The following is a 16,459-nucleotide window of genomic DNA, read 5'->3' on the forward strand; positions in this document are numbered from 1 at the left end:
GCTGAGTCCTTTCATGGTGATGGATGGCCCAAGTTGGGTGGGTGGGGGGGTGTGTGTGTGAGGGTGGGGCAGGCGGGAAGTGCTTGGGAACTGACTGTACATTACACATGAATACAAAGCACTGTTGGCATGTGGGCCAGTCTCATCCTTTACTCATTCAACAAGCATGCTTTGAGGCCCTAGCTTGTGCCAGGAGCTGTGCTTAGAAGACTGGAATTCATCCTTTAGGAGCTCATAGCAATGTGGTAACACAGAGAAAGTGTCATTAATTCTGCCGCGTTGGGATGGGGTGGAGGGACAGAGAGGGGCATTTAATCTGTTCCTTGAGAACAGGCAGAAAAGGAGGGAGGGATGCTCAGGCAGAGGGAACAGCGTGATAAAAGGCTGGAAGTATGGCTGGGCCCAGTGGCCTGGGTTGTAGAAAGACTGAAAAATCAGGTTGGGGGTCCAGGGCAATCTTGTTGGCCATGTGAAGTTCAGGTTGAGGGTGCTCTGACCCTCCATTCCCTAAGCAGAGACCATCCCTTACCAGGGGTGGGGCAGGGTAGGCTCCTGGGGAGCTTAGTGATTCTAAAACAAAAGCAAAGCCATGCCCCACCCCAGCCCCACTGCTTCAGTTAAAAAGGTGCCAGTTTCCACCTCTGGAAACCATCATTCAGTAAGAGGCCCTGCTGAATGTTGGTCAAAAACAGCTGGAAAGAAAACAAGCCTAAGTGGTTTAATGCGTAACTTAATTTTCACTTTTAATGGAATCTGGGTGCATTCCTGCAAGGTGTGGTTCCTTCCCCATGCAGACAGCCTCGTCCTTCTTTGTCCTGATTTCCCTCTTATTTAATTTCCATTCTTTTGGCCCATTCCTGGTGGGGGATAATCCATCTGAAACAGTCGCAGAAGTAGAGCTTCCTCAGATTCTCTAAATGGGATAGTTGGAAGGAGCTAAAGGATCTCTAGCTCGGCCCCTTGGAGAACTGAGAGAACTGAGTCCAGTGGCAGAGCCCATGGGGGAGTCACACTGCCCATTAGGGCAAGGCAGGGACTTGGTTTCCTGTCACTATAACCACCAACAAAATTTTGATTGGCTAATGTATTAATAATAATAATCTATACTAATAAAAGAGAAACATGGAAATTGATCATATCTCCACTACGACCACAAGGTAATATGCAAATTGATCCTCATACCATCACACAAGATGGTCGCTCCATGTTGTCAAAGATGGCTACAACAAGATGGCTGCCAGGTGAGAGTAGTTGTGGGCTATCAGGCCAGGAGGGGAGGGCATTTGGGGGGGACCAGGCCTGCAGGGGAGGGCAGTTGGGGGCAACCAGACTGGCAGGGGAGGGTAGTTGGGGGGGATGAGGCCTGCAGGGGGGGGGAAATTGGGGGGGAACAGGCCAGCAGGGGAGGGCAGTTAGGCATAAATCATCCTGGCAGGGGAGTGATTAGGGGGTGATCAGGCTGGCAGGCAGGTGAGTGGTTGGGAGCCAACAGTCTTGAATTGTGAGAGGGATGTCCTGTAGTCAGACATCCCCTGAGGGGTCCCAGATTGGACAGGGTGCAGGCTGGGCTGGGGACACCCCCATCCCCCAGTGTACAAATTTTGTGTACTGGGCCTCTAGAATTTTCTATAAAATTATAGAGAAATAAATTTGAGATTACATATTGAAAAGCAACTAAGAGTTGAAGGGGATTTTTTCCCAAGGTCATTCTGGAAACAGTGCAGGAGACCCAGAAAAGAGCTCCCTGGGTTTCTACTCACCATGATTAAGTCTGAACCTATGAAAATATATTTGAACCATTGTTTTTTCTAGTCTACTTTTTCTTTTTCATTCATCATCATCTTACTTTCTAGGCTCTATTTCACCTGAAGTATCCCCCAAAATGTAATTTTTTGATAGGTTGGCTCAAGGTCTATTTGAAAGGCTTCTAAACTCTTATGGATTGACTACCTGGAATCTTCCAGTTTTTAATGGCATTTTGCTTGAAAGTGTAACAAAAACCACTTTAGTTAGATAAATCTTTCTTGAAAGGTAGACATAACTGAATGTTATCACTCATTTGCATTTTAGTGTGATTTAAATCAGATAATTTCATGATTTTCCAAACTTTCAAAATTGAATACATACACAAATAATGTATAGAAATCTTAAGTATACAGCTTGATGATCTCTTTCAAAGTGAATATATGTATTTTAAGGCTATATATTTCCCTTTGAGTACTGCTTTGGCTGCTTTCTAAACACTTTGTTTTGTTGTATTTTCACTATTCACTATTCATTTCAGAGAATTTTCTAATTCTTATTGGCAATTTATTTTTTACCTAAGATTATATGTGAATTGCTTAATTTTCAAGCATTTTGGAAATGTTTCAGTTGTTTTTTTTCTTGCTGATTTCTGGTTTGATTCTACTATTGCTGAAGAATATGCTCTATATGATTTCAGCCATTTGAAATTTGTTGAGACATGCTTTATGCCTCAGAAAATAGTTTCTTCTAATGACTATGTCATGTGAATTGAAAAGAATGTTTTCATTAATCATGTTATTAAAGCATGGAGACAGTTTATAGAGTTTGCTGAGGCCACACTATTAGTAAGTCAGACAGGATTCGGAGTCAGGCAGTCTGGTTTCAAAATGGACTCTCCGCAGGGAACCATATGTTCCAGTTTGGCCACAATGCCAGTTTCTTCAGGACAGTCCCAATTTAAACCTACTGTCTTGGCATGATTATTGTGATGACCCTTTTCACTTAAAAAGTATCCTGGTTTGGATGTCCCATCCTGGCTCTTCACCACTATGTTAGACTGCTTGTCACGATATTCAGTAATCCTCAGGCTCTGAATCTTTCTGCCCCACCTCCCCTCTATTCGCTGTAGGTTTCTGCAACCCACTTCCTGCTCTTACACAGAGGGTCACTAACGCCCCCATTAATTAAGCCTAAAGCATTTGCCTTACTATATTACTTGCTAAAACATGAGCTCAGTTCTGAAAAGTGAACATCCACCACAGCTTCGGGTGCATGGGTGTCAGATGTTGAGTGAATGAATGAACTGATGATCACGTGCACTAACGAGCCATGTGAAAGCACCTGCCTCTTTAAGAGTTGTCCCTGGGACACCTAAGTTAAAGGTGATCAAAAGGAGACAGCCTGAATTTGGGGAAGGCAGAGCATGGTTCTGAGTGGGCGGTTTGGCCGGGGCACCAGCAATGCCACCAGCAGGGCCTCCAGGAAGCCTTACACTGACAGCCCAGGAAGATCCTCTGATCATTTTCTCCCAGAGCTTTCTCTGCCTTGTCCACCCATTTTCTTTGTCTTTCAATTCCAGCCTCAGGTGAGAAACATGGACCTGTCCCTGGTACACCAAACTAGAAAACCCTTGTGGAAATAAACGGGAACAGGACAGTCAGGTGCTTCCTAGAGTCAGACTTCTGAAGAAACCACCCAGGGGCAGCTTCGACAGGCATTGACAATGAACATGCATCTGCCCCTTCCCCAAGCCCCACATCCTCTTTGCTCAACTTTGCTCCAGACCTTCAAGATGGCTCCCAGCAGAGGCCGGGAAAGCCAGGAGCCACCCCAGCAGATCTCAGTGCTGAGACACACAGTGGCCTCCTTCCCTTCCTCCTGCAGATGCTCAGCATGACGGGCTGCAGAGCTGTGAGAGACGGAGTTGTGTGCGGCTGGATCTGGAAATAGATAATTGAATAAACGCCAGATCCAAGGGAGGCAGGTCATTCTGCCTCTGTTCCAGAAACATTTGATTTCCTAGTCATGGAGACAAGCTGTGTTAGGGTCCTGAGAATCCATCTCTGGCCCCAGAGCCTCTCTCAGACTCTGGCTGGCAGTTGGACACTCCATCACTGTGCAATGCCAGCCAGTGAACAGAGGTGAGGCCCAATAAGTCCAGGTCTCTCATTTAGTGCCGCAATGACTCAGTGAGGCAGGTGCTTTCCCCTCTATTTTATACTTGAGGAGTCTGAGCTCCTCTGGCAGACTTGGTGTCAAAGTGTCTTAGTCAACGCCTCACAGGTCTGCCTTTCAGCAGGATTTGAGGAAAGAAGTTATTTCCATCTAGAGTTGAAAGGTTCTTAGAGCACTGACTGCTCCTGAGAAACCTCTCCTAGCAAGGATGGAGGCTTCAGTGGTGGCCCATTCAGGCTGAGTGCAGGATCTGAATGGGCCACCACTCAGGAAGGTCCCAGAGTCCAGGTGTTCAGGTTCAGCAGAGGTGGTGGCATTTGGGGATGAGACAAAGATGGTGTTGTCACATCACTCTACTCCACGGGGCACTGTACACTCTGTTGTGATTGGCTGCCCTTGGAATTGTGCACAGCTGAGCCCAGAATTGTGCAGGGCATAGTTTATAGAGGTGTGCACAGTTGCTAACTTAACAAGCTGTTTCTCTCTCTCTCTCTCTCTCTCTCTCTCTCTCTCTCTCTCTCTCTCTCTCTCTCTCTCTCTCTCTCTCTCTCTCTCTCTCTCGTTTCCAATAAACCAGAAGCCTTACCACCTATCCTCCCTGTTGTGCCTGGGTGCCTTTCTTCTGATGGGGTTGACTAGGTGAAACTCTGGCTTTTTTTTGAAGTTGCCAAGCAGGGACTGGGCAGCACAATGTGCAGTGATGAGCAGGTAAGGAGGGTGTTCACAGGTTGGGCTGCCCAAACCCAGTGAGGGTGGGCAGACATTTGGGTGCTGGTACACTTGATAAAAAAGCTGACAGATTATTTTAAATATATAAGCCTTAACTGAGATCCCTATTTTTCTGGAGGATGGGGTGTGCATTAAAACTTAAGTTTGGCTTATAAGGTATAGCTGAGACTGCTAGTGATTTTCCAAAAGTTGTCCCTTCCTTCCTCCACTATAATGAAGTTGTAGTTGGGCACATGGCCACCTAACAAGCAGCTAAGAGCATGGGGTTTTCATTTTGACCCACTGGGTCTCAAAAACATCTTTAAAAAAGAATGCATTGCCTAATATACTTAACTGCTCCCGCTAAAACCAGCATAATTATAGAGAAGAATACAGTCTATAATTTTTCCCACACTCAGAGATGGATCTGCATGATAATTTTCCCCATCATCTTGAATGAATGGATCTATAATTTCCACTGAGGAAGAATTGCTCTTTTCATCACCCATGTGGAGACACGTGCCCAAGGCCCTGTCCAGGTGGGAGCTGCTTGGTCCTCACCCTGAGGCAAGGGGGGAACGTGTGTGCTCCTGGGACCCAGGTGAGGGAAAAGCACGGAGGGCCATTTTCCCTTCCATGGTTCCCAAGGAGAGGAATTGCCAAAGTGATGCTGAGGGAGCCCACCAACAGACAGGGTGCATCAGCAGTCAGACGGTGGGACAGGCGGAGGCCCAGGGCGAGGGTGTTTGATTCAGGACTTCCCTCTCTACTTGCCAGCAAGTTGGGCAAGTCACTGCCCCTGTCTGAGCCTCCATTTATTTATCGACACAATGAGAAAACGATATTCTACCGGAATATTCTTGCACATATATTTTTTGATGCTCACATGAGGATGTGTTTATGGACTTGAGAGAGGGATGAGCGAGAGGGACGAGAAGTGGGGAGAGAGTTGTTGTTCCACTTACTTATGCATTCATTGGTTATTTCTTGTATGTGCCTTGACTCGGTATTGAACCTGCAACCTTGGCATATTGGGATAATGCTCTAACCAACGGAGCTACCCAACCAAGGACCGACTCATTTTTTGAACAAGGCATCTGCCCTGGGCAAGTGGGCAGAGCCGTGCTTCTCCCACTGAGCAGGAATGGCAGCAGCCCCTGCACGCTGACAAGTGGTTTGCTAATTCTGTCCTCTGCAGGCTTTAGCTCACTGGTTATTTGCACCAATGATGAGAATAATAATGAGAATAATTAAAATAACAATAGAATTATTATAGTAGTTCTGACCATAATTGAGAGGTGGGTACTCTTAGGATCCCGTCACGGATAAGAAAACTTATTCAAGGACACCCAGCCTGTCTGGAATGCAAGTCCCTCCACAGCCACTCCCTGTGCTGCTCCAGAGGAGCCTCCCCGGCTTCAGACTGTCTGGCAGACCGTTCTGCCTGGGCTCCTAGTGCCTGTCTGCCTCCTAGGAACATGTCCAGTTTGGCTGCTGCCAGGCCAGTGCAGGAGCTGGGCTGCCCGCCAGGGTCTGTAATTGCGTCAGGCTTCTTTGGTCAGTGCCCAGCTCCCAGTTCACGATGAGAACCACGTCTGTCCAGGGAGTTCTGGCACAACTGAGCCTGCTCTGTGCCCTTGGCCAGGGCCAGGGAACTCGGGGGCATGTGGTCTGGTCCCAGCTCCCACCTTCCTCCCAAGGCAACTCCTAGCATGTTCCACCCACACTGTGGACAACAGCTTTCCAGACCCCATGCTCAGCCAGGAAAACTGGGCTGTGTCTTTGGGAACTGCACAGGACCTCAGGGTCTGAGTCCACGTGACCACACCAAGGCAAAAGGCTGCTGACTGCATACAGGCCCTGAGGAGGAGGCCAGTCAGAGGCACCATGTCCAGGTTCTGCTCCAGCCCTCTCTGTGCAGTTAGGGTGGAAGCAGGTAGTCCGTGTGCTGCCACTGTGCTCCCTTCCCTCCCTCCCGGGTAGTCAGCCAACAACGGCATGCTCATGCCTTGCAGAAATTATAGAAGGCTGAGAGGCTGGGTGCCCATGACCCTGAGAGTGGAGGGAAAAGCTCCAAACACCACAGTCCCCTAGTGAGCCAGGCAGATGCAGCAGACACTCTGGGCCCAGGACCACCCCTCCCCCCAAGCTTGGATTCGGGACTCAGGCCGGGGCTGCGGCCCAAGGGTCATCTATTCTGTGGGGCCAGGGTGTGTGGTCACCGGTGTGTACACGTGAGAAGCGAAGGCTCCTCAAAGCAGTCCAGAGGATGTGGGAGGACTCCAGGCCCCAGATCAACAATGATCCCAGCTCTCAGGCTCAACAAGGACTCACCATGAGCTTGACCCAGGGGACCCAGCTCCTCAGATGCAGGAGCCCAACCACACTGCCCCCACTCCCAGGGCGGGATCCCAGCTGAGTACAAACTCCTCAGAGCAGCCCCTCCCCAGGTCCACAGCTATAGCAACTGTCTGCCTGATGCAGCGATTTCAGGGAGCTGCCTTGGAAATGGTGCTACTGGAGCACAGAGGACACCCATGAGCTTCGGGGAAGAGGTCCCTATAGGATGGCTGATGCACAATCCTGAGTGCAGGCTGCGGGGATGGAGGGTGGGGAGAGGCAGTTTTCTCCAGCCACCACATCTCTGCAAGGAGGGGGCAGGAAAGAGGGGGAGTCAGAGTGAGCTGGGATGAGCATATATGAGGGAAAAACTGTCACTCTTCCCAGCTGTGTGACTTTGGGTGAGTCATTTAACAAGAGGGCAAGGACTCCCAGAGAGTGACCGTGAAGGCCAGTGAGTGCTGGTTGACCTCGCAGCCTGCGTGCCCAGCACACCAGCAGTGGCGGGCTCCATGGGGGGTGAGGGCAGGCACCAGCCAGGTGGGAGGAGCGGTGCCAGGGTGTGGAAGGCACCCCCACCCCCGGCCCCACAGGAGCCTTCATTAGAGTGCCCATTACTTTGTGTCTGTATTCACATAAGCACATTCACAACCTGCTTGCTGGGAATCAGAAAGGCACGGCACTCCTTCCAGGCAGCAGGAAATGAAAAAAAAAAGTGTACAATTTCTCATTTGCTTTCAAAATAGTGCCTGTGTTGTCTCTGGAGCAGGACACCTTAGCAATGAGCCTAAAGGACTCTGAAAGGCTTAAAGCTTAGGCCCCCTGAAAAAGCATGAAAAATGTTACTATTTATGTGCTGGGGCTCCAGAGGTTTTCGCAGATGCCCACAGGGGTTTAAACTCCCCATGAAAAGGTCCAGGCTCCTTTTTGGCTGGTACAGACCAGGCCCAGACCATCAGTTCCCAAGAGAAGGGCCACGTTGTGGGCTAAGCATCAGACACAGAGCGGGACTGGAAGCCAGGTGGGTGTGCCTGCCCCTGGTTCAGCTTGCTTCCTACCTTATGAGGCACACCAACTACAGTCCTGTGCATGTGTGTGCACGTGAGGGAGAGGACACTCATGCATCCGAATTTAAATTCCAATTTTCACTTTGAGACTTGGATGTAAATTTGTTAGGTATTAAGTACAGGAAGAGATGCAATTTATTGAACAGAGTTTGGAAGCTGCCAAGATAAATAAACCGTGTTTCCTCTTCTCGGGTTTGTGAAAACACATTCTCTGGGGACTTAGAAGTCCCCTTAGAAAGTATCAGCATCTTCTGCCTGCTGCAGAGCCAAACACACAGATAATTGTATTTTTAAAGATACTTGACCTTCTGGGCAAGGAAATAACATACTCACAGAGCAACTAACCAGTAACTCTGCACTATTACCTTAATTATTTCTGAACAAGGAACAACTTCAGTTCCATGAGTTACAGAGGGAGGACATTGCAGAAACAGTCTTGGCATCAGGACATTGCAGATGCTGCCCACAGTGGCTCCCTAACCATGTACTAATTACATCATCAGCAGGAACATCACTACCCATTGTTTCTTTGGGAAGCTGTCTATATGTTCCAGAGTTTAAAGAAACAGATGGAATATTTGGAATCAGTCCACTCCCATATGTTGGCTGGAGAGACCCAGAGGGTGAATGTCATTTCTTTGCTCTCACGGAGAAAGGCTGAGAAAGGCAGTGACTTCAACCCTTATCTTTGGCCCCAGTTCCCACCTCCTGGGTTTGGGGGGACTGTGGTCTCATAGTGCTGCTGGCAGTCATGATCTCAGGGCTCCCACTGCCTCTGGTTGTAACCAAGGCCAACAGCATGAGGACATCAGGAGCTAATGAGTTTATGGAGCTTTGGAGATGTAAAGAGCTCTAAAAGGATGCCTTGTTATTGCTGATGGTGATGATAATGTGTAATATTTATATACCACTTTGGCTGCTAATTTCCAAAGTGAGAAGGGATGAATTTAAAGGCCCAGGCAGCTCTGTGGGTAGGAACTGTTCTTGGCAACTCAGATGGAATCTTTGCTGCTGGCTGCCCCATGCCTCTGATGCCTCTGGCCCTTGAATTTGTTCTAAGATGGTGCACAGCAGCCCAGCCTTTGCACGGTGTGGCTCACACCCTGCCAAGGACACACAGGACACTGGGCAAGCCTTGGGAGAGCTGGGGGTCTAAACTGGTTACAAGGTCAACCAGTTTAGATTTATTGAACTTATCATGAGAAAGCTTCACCACATCCACCCCACCAGTTTTGAGGCCAGATCTCCTTGGGTTTGAATCTCAGTTCTGCTGTTTGTTAGCTATGGAATCTGGGGAAGGTCTTTAACCTCTCTGTGCCTCATCATTCACAACTGCAAAATAGGGATAATAGCACTGCTTTCATAGAGTTGTGATTATTATAGGAGATAATATATGTTAAAACCTCACTAAATGTCCAGCACATAGTAGGCCATCAGTAGGTCTTAAATCCTCTTACATTTTTATAAGTGCTGCCTGTGCTATGTTACTAGAGGGCAGGCCGTAGGGGCAAAGTACCCTGTTCTTCCTGGGGTGAGGAGGGCCGTGGTTGGAGAACAGAATTCACCCATTAGTTATGAGGTGAAGGTCAGCAGTACAGCTTTCCTACTTCCCAGGAACGAATGATGTTTCCTTACATCATGCCAGGCTAGTTCAGGAGTTGTACTTAAATCCTGTGTTTAGCAATAGTTACCTTCCATAAGTTAACACACTAAAGATAAACATATATGTAGTAATGAAGAGTCCAAAGCTAACATTTTTATTAATGGTAACTCCTATTAGAGAAGAGTTCATGACTGTTGGTGGTGCTATTCCAGTCCTGAGTCCTGCAGCTCATTTCACCTCTTAGGGCCTCGGCTGAGGGTAAAATAACAATGAAGGTGCCAGGCCTCTGGTCCCCTTGCCAACTTTCCCCTTTGTGCCTGCTTCGTCCACTAGCCTGTCTGTGAGTTTGCTGGCAATGAGCAGGTTTAGGTTTGAAAGGCCAAGCCTCTGAGTACTGTTCTCACATTTGCAGTGCAGCAGAATCCTGAATGTTTGTTAAAATACAGATGCTGCTCAGCTGGCCTGACCCAATGCTTGAGCATCTACCTATGAACCAGGTAAACCAGAAGGTCCTGGTTTGATTCCTGGCCAGGGCACATGCCAGGTTTTGGGCTTGATCCCCAGTAGGTGGTGTACAGGAGACAGTGGATCAATGATTCTCTCTCATCATTGATGTTTCTATCTCTCTCTCCCTGTCCCTTCCTCTCAGAAATAAATAAAACAAAACAAAACCAAATAAACACAAGTGCTGCCCCTCTCTCTCGCCCGTGCCCAGCCCCATTGGAGTTTCTGAGTTAGCAGGTGGGGATGGGCCTGAAATCTGTATTTCTAACCAGCGGGGTGGCTGAACCTCAGGACCTCTCTCAGAGAACTGCTTTAGGGCAGGGCTTCTCAACCTTAGCTGCCCTGGGCGCACTGGGAGGACTGGGGGGAGAGAGGCGCATTCAGACTGCACCCCAGGCGAATTCAATCCGGCTGTAGAGGGCGGCACCAGGGAGAGACTTTGGCTCGAGGCTGAGCTTCCCTCTGACCACTGTGCCCTGTTCAGTACCCTGGGGTTGCTGAGCTGTCATCACGACAGCCACAGGCTGACCTGGGGGATTAGGGCTCAGCCCACTTTCTATAAAGGACTAGATGGCAAAATTCCAGACTTGCAGCCCATGTGGTCTTTGCTGCATATTCTTCTTTCTTTATTTGTTTCAACCTTTTAACTGTGTAATATTAGCTCGCAAGACACAGAAAAAAACAGTTGTTGAGCCCCTGGAGAATAGCCAGTCATGAATTATCAAATGTAATGATGAAAATAGCTATCCACAATTAGCGTTATTTAAACGATAATTGAAACGAAGGTAGGATGTATCATAGATTACTTTAGAGGAATTAAAGTCTTTGTGGCTTTTTCTAACAGTTTTCCTTCCGACATTAAAAAACGACCAGGGCCTTCCTCCCGCCCCCTTTCCGAGCCCCCGGGACTGGAACAGCAGGCCCTCAAATAAGCATTTCCCTCAGTGTTCCTTATGAAGTTGACGAGACTCCATAGGAACATCCCTCCCGTTTATAACAATTAGCCGGCGGTCAAACTACGAGTCGTTTCGCCTACAGTCTCTGAACCTACCGAGGACTTGCTGTACTTGTTTCCTAATATTTGCTTGAAACTGAGGAATTAAAAGCCCTTAGTATCTGCTCAGTGTGATCAGAAAGTGGTGGCTGCCTTCTGAAGGGCCTTGGTCTGTTAATGCCCTGTGGAGGGCATCTCGGTGGGCCTGGGCACGAGAGAGGGAGAGGCGCAGTGTGTGCGCCCTGTTCTGTGCTGCCTCCTTTATTTGCCTTCAGGATGCCCCAGGAGCACAGACTCCCAGTTAATACAGTAAGGGACAGAAAGCAGCAAGCGGACAGCAAGCAGTGACTTCACTATCAGTGACATGATCTTGATGAATTTTTTTTCAGCCGGAGAAACAACTTTTCATTTACATTAAAGTTTGGCTGACAAAAATGTTTCAAAACATGAGGTCAGTGTTAAAAAATAAAGAAGAATGCTTAAGTCAGGACAAGCCAAGAGCCACTGCTGATCACTCCCTCTGCCATCAAAGAGGAGCAGGGAACTACTTCAAAACAGACCGGGCGCCAGCAGAGCCATTCCCCTCGCCATTTCCTGAACCCCTGAAACTGCCTCAATTCCCAAGTCCACGGCCTTTACAGTAAAGCTCCCTGAGCCTTGAAGGAGGGCTGTATGCACATCCAGGGACAGTGAACACAGGAGGGAGAAGCTGTTCAGATACAGATGCATTCCTCCCCTAAGCTGTGCATTGGAAAGGCACCCCAAAAAGAAAATGGGTGCCTGGCTGGCTTGGAGGCATAGCCAGCAGGAGACCATGCACCCCTGACACCGCCCGGAAAGACCTGTGTTTAGACACAATGGCACGGTGATTACCATGGGCAAGGCCCCTCCCCACCATGAGCCCTTTTCCCAACTGTCCACTGTCGTCATCAGACGCTTCGGTGCTCCCTGCCCTCCACTGCGTTGCGCTTTCTAGGCCTGACTCAGGCTTCTGTACAGCAGGCTAGAAGTCACGGATCAGTTCCTCTGTTTACAGGATGAGGAACTGGGGCTCAGTGAGGTCACGCGGGAGGAAGGGGCAGCGCCGGGCTCCAGGCTGGGCTGTCTGCCCTGGACTGGCGCTTGTTTTCTTCACCGTCTCTGAGCGCCAGCTGTGTTCCCATCTCTTCCTGGGAGTGAGTTTAATTTTTCAACAATAGGTGCTCGAGGTTAGGAACCAGGTCCTTATGTATTTCTGAGGCCTGAAGAGTCAGGCTCTTGCCGAAACCGGTTTGGCTCAGTGGATAGAGTGTCGGCCTGTGGATTGAAAGGTCCTGGGTTTGATTCTGGTCAAAAGGGCATGTACCTAGGTTGCAGGCACATCCCCAATAGGGGGTGTGAGGAGGCAGGTGATCAATGTTACCTTTCATCGATGCTTCTAACTCTCTATCCCTCTTCCTTGCTCTCTGTAAAAAAAATCAAATATATATATATATACTATCCCTCTTCCTTGCTCTCTGTAAAAAAAATCAAATATATATAGTTAGGCTCTAAGCAGGCAAGTGGTAACTCCATGCAGATTAACACCCCTGCCCAGGTCTGCTCTGTGGTGTGCTGTCTTGTAAGTATAAATGTCAGCCACAGCGGGGACATGTACAAGCAGGAGAGTCAGTGTCCAAAGGAGTGAACGAGATTCTGATCTGTACCCGTCTCTTCTCTGCCCTTCTCTCCAACCACCTACACAACCCAGCGAGACAGCCAGACCTCCTTCTCCGCCCGTGGGCATACTGCTAATATATGTAGACATTATGTAACTAATAAATAACGTGCTATGCCATATAACTCTATATTATAGGATATAGTAACTCCCATGGGTTTAGTAAAGGTGGTGGTAAATGCATATTGTGCCCCAAACCCGGGTACAGTGCTGGGCACAGGAGCCGCACCGCCATCTGTAAATGTATTTATAGGACAAGACACATGACAGATGTTTTCCAAGGAGCTGACGTGGCTGCTGGAAATGTGGGTCAGGGCGAGCCACTGCGCTGCTGCCCTCAGAAATCGCTCAGAGTGGAGGGCTCCTCTCCACTGCCAACTACTCCAGAAAAACGATGCCGAGTGAGTGGACACCTCCTGGGCAGGAGGCACATCTGGGCAGTGTGCCTGGGAACACACCCAGGGGAGGGCGATGACAGACCTCACCCTGCATAGGCAGCTCCAGGCCATCAGCGTGTGGCTTAGCCGCTTTGTGGATATTCAGTGTGTCCTCTCAGTCTAGTGCTTGTCTCACACGGGCCCCAGAGTTTCCCACATTGCTCTATTGTGTGCAAAGCAATTTTCGCATGAACCTTGACCAAAAATCCAGGAAATTCCACCAGTTAAAAAACACCCATACGATGAATTCAGTGGCTGAGCAGAAATGGTCTGGGGTTACCATGTCCAGTCTGAATGGCAGCCTTTGGTCCTCCTTGAGGGCCCAGTGTGCATTACTATTATTTCAACTTGGCGTTGAAAAGGCCCCTAAGAGTGGTTTTCTAGTTTATAGTGGGAAGACGCTTTTGTCAAAGGAAATCCTCCCTGGAAGCCAGCCCACAATGCAGATGAACCCTGAGCAGTTGGTGCCCCCAGGGCTGGGCCTATAGGGCTTGCTCCTTCCTCAGAAGCTCCTAGGAGCACAAGTTGAAAACCATGCAGCCATTCCCCCATACTAAGTTATTCCCTCACTTGCTAACCCAACATTTCTCAAGTACCTACTGTGTGCTGGCTGCTGGTGAGGCAGCAGGTAACAGGAGAGGGAGGGCCTCTCCGCAGACGCGCACAGTGCGGTGCAATGGGCAGACAGGAGTTCAGATGGCGGTAAGTGCTGTGAAGCAAGTAGAATAGACGCTGTGACTGGGCCAGGCGGTGGCTGCTTCAGACGGGGGATCAGGAAAGGCTCTCTGGGGATGAGACAGGAGCTGAGAGCAGAAGGACGACCTGGAAGGAGGCCTGATTCTGACCAGCGGGGAAGCGGCCTCGAAGAGGCGAGTGACTTTCCCAGGTCACACGCTGGAGGAGGCCGAGCTGGGATTTGACCCCGGGTCTCCAGGCTTCCTGCCACGGCTCTGTCCTTTCACAATGTTTACCGAATAGCTGCTGCACTCAAAGAAGTCGAGGTGACTGGTGACATCCAAGGGCTGACAAACCACCAACCACATCCTGGTGTTTGGGGCTGTCTGTCATGACTCTTGACCCCCTCCTTGCCCTCCTCAGCCTGTTACAGCTGGGGCTCTGAAACCCAGAAGACAGCGCCCCGCAGTTGTCCTCCCTGCCCCTGGCCTGGTTGGGAAAGCGTCCTCCGCTCTGGCTCCCCGGCTGGCTGCAAACTGGAAAATGCTCCTTGCTGCTTCCGTTGTTGGCAGAGGGCACACACCAGTCGGAGGGTCAGGACTCCCGGCCCACCTGGAGGAAGGCTCCCTGGAAGTCATGCAGCTCCGGGCTCTGACTCAAAGGCCACCTCCCAGGTTGGGCCCGTGCTGCAGGGGCTTCACACAAACCACCGCACCCCCCGCCGCAGTCAGAGTGCTTCGAGGCAGACATCCCCATGACGCGGACTACCACCAGGAGCAGCATGCAAATGACTCCCTCTTTGACCCACAAACCAAACAGCTCCCGCCCCCACGTGTTGCCCACACCTCCCAGGTGGCACCGGTGGGCCCAGCACTCACCTTTGCCCCGAGAGCCTCCTGCTGTCAAAGCACTTTGCAGGCATCAGCTAATGGGCGCCTCAGGAGGCAGGCAGGGCAGCGGTTACTAGTTTTGCACTGGAAGCCACTGGACCCCAGAGTGACCTGTGCAGGGAACTCTGCACTGGCCAAGGAACAGCCGCTAACTTTTGATTCAGACCCAGGTCTCCGGACTCCACTTGCAGATTCTTTTCCCTGGAATCCAGCTGCCCACAAGTTAAACACAGACCATCCTCTCTGGCCTAACACCGCCTTCCTTCTCTTTACCCTCTGCCCTAGAGTACACAAAGGAGTTTTTCCAGAAGCTGCCACTCCTCTCCAGCCACGCCTGCCTCACCACGCGTGCCAACCTGCTGCAGGCCTCTGGGGCACCCACTCCTGCACACGGCCACTCTGACCCAGTTGAGATGTTCTCCTGTCCAACCATTGAGCACTCCTCCCTTTTATATTTCCTGGCCTGTTTATGCATGCGAACACTGCACATATCATTGGTGAAAAATACACTCTAGCACCTTCCACACCTTCCATCTTTCCATACCGAACTAACCAACTACAAGCACAGTGACAGGGTCTGCTGCACCATGTTCCCCCGGACGCCGCTTTGCCCATGGGACTGTGCACAGCCCTGCACCGCAGGCAGGTGCTGAGGACAGCCCTGGGCACACAGGAGGCCCACCAGCTGCTGGCATTTCGCAAACCCTGGTCTGCACGGAGAGCAGAGCCACTGACTGCAAAATTTTAGGTAGGATTACGCTGGACCTGTCACCTCACTCTTAAGAACCAGCGAAGGGAATTCAGGGTGGACAAAGAGAATGGCAATTTGAAGAGGAGCAGCCTTGCACTGAGCAAGCTGTGCAGCACCGGGCACTGACAGGCCCAGTACTCTCCCAGACCGGTGTGAGGAAATCAGGAGCACAGTTCCCAGCACAGATGCTGGGGACCCTGTACAGACACCAGTGCTTACACACATCCACCCTGAATGTCCCCGGGATTCCTGTCCCACTCCTAACCAGAAGTCAGCTTGCCCCTGCCCGCTAAGGCCCTCTGAGGTCCAGCTCTGGGGGTTGGGAGGAGAGCGGGGTGGGGGGGGGCGGGACGACAATCCAGGGAAAGTGGGGCGCTTCCTCCCCGCGGGGACGCCCTCTTCCCCCTGCGCCCCAGACCCGCGGGCCTCCGGAGCCCGGTGCATTGCACTTACCGCGGGGCACAGGGCTCGGTCGCAGCCAAGGGAGTGGAGTCTGGAGGTGGAGCGGAGGCTGGAGGGCCGCCCCCTGCCCGCCCGCCCGCTGCGCTGCGCTGCGCTCCTGACCTCCCCCCGGAGAGGGTCTGGGCTAAGGCGGTGCGCTCCGGAGCCCTTGGCCCTTCCGGCCGCCCGCCCGCGCCTCTGCCCGCCCCGCCCCGCGCCCAGCGCCCACCCTCCCTCCGCGCCCCCTCTGTTCCCAGCCGCCTCGGGCCGGGCTCCCCAGAAGCCCTGGGCGCCAGCGTCTTTGTTTGGGACTTGGCCTTTCTTCAATTCACAGCACACAGAGCGAATGCAGTCGGAGTGAGGGGCAGCTGTGCGGTTGCCTGGGGGACTCTTGTTAGGAGGTGTCGGGATGGACTAGGGTCTGGCGGCTTC

The 16,459-nt window shown here is 50.8% G+C and overlaps 1 protein-coding gene across 3 annotated transcripts in view; it reads right to left on the reverse strand.

Moving 5' to 3' along the window:
- TSPAN11 (tetraspanin 11) overlaps positions 1 to 16,228 on the reverse strand; it is a 50,935-nt gene extending 34,707 nt beyond the window's left edge. The window contains exon 1 of one of the 3 annotated variants that reach the window (XM_084879264.1): positions 16,036 to 16,228. The gene's annotated coding sequence lies outside the window, so the exon portion shown is untranslated. Of the gene's footprint in view, positions 1 to 13,870; positions 13,968 to 16,035 lie in introns of those variants that run through there. The other 2 variants (XM_084879263.1, XM_084879265.1) reach the window with 2 other exon arrangements.
- Positions 16,229 to 16,459: the final 231 nt, after the last annotated feature.

The sequence above is a fragment of the Pipistrellus hanaki genome (assembly GCF_964339955.1).
Source record: "Pipistrellus hanaki genome assembly, chromosome: 3".
Taxonomy (NCBI): domain Eukaryota; kingdom Metazoa; phylum Chordata; class Mammalia; order Chiroptera; family Vespertilionidae; genus Pipistrellus; species Pipistrellus hanaki.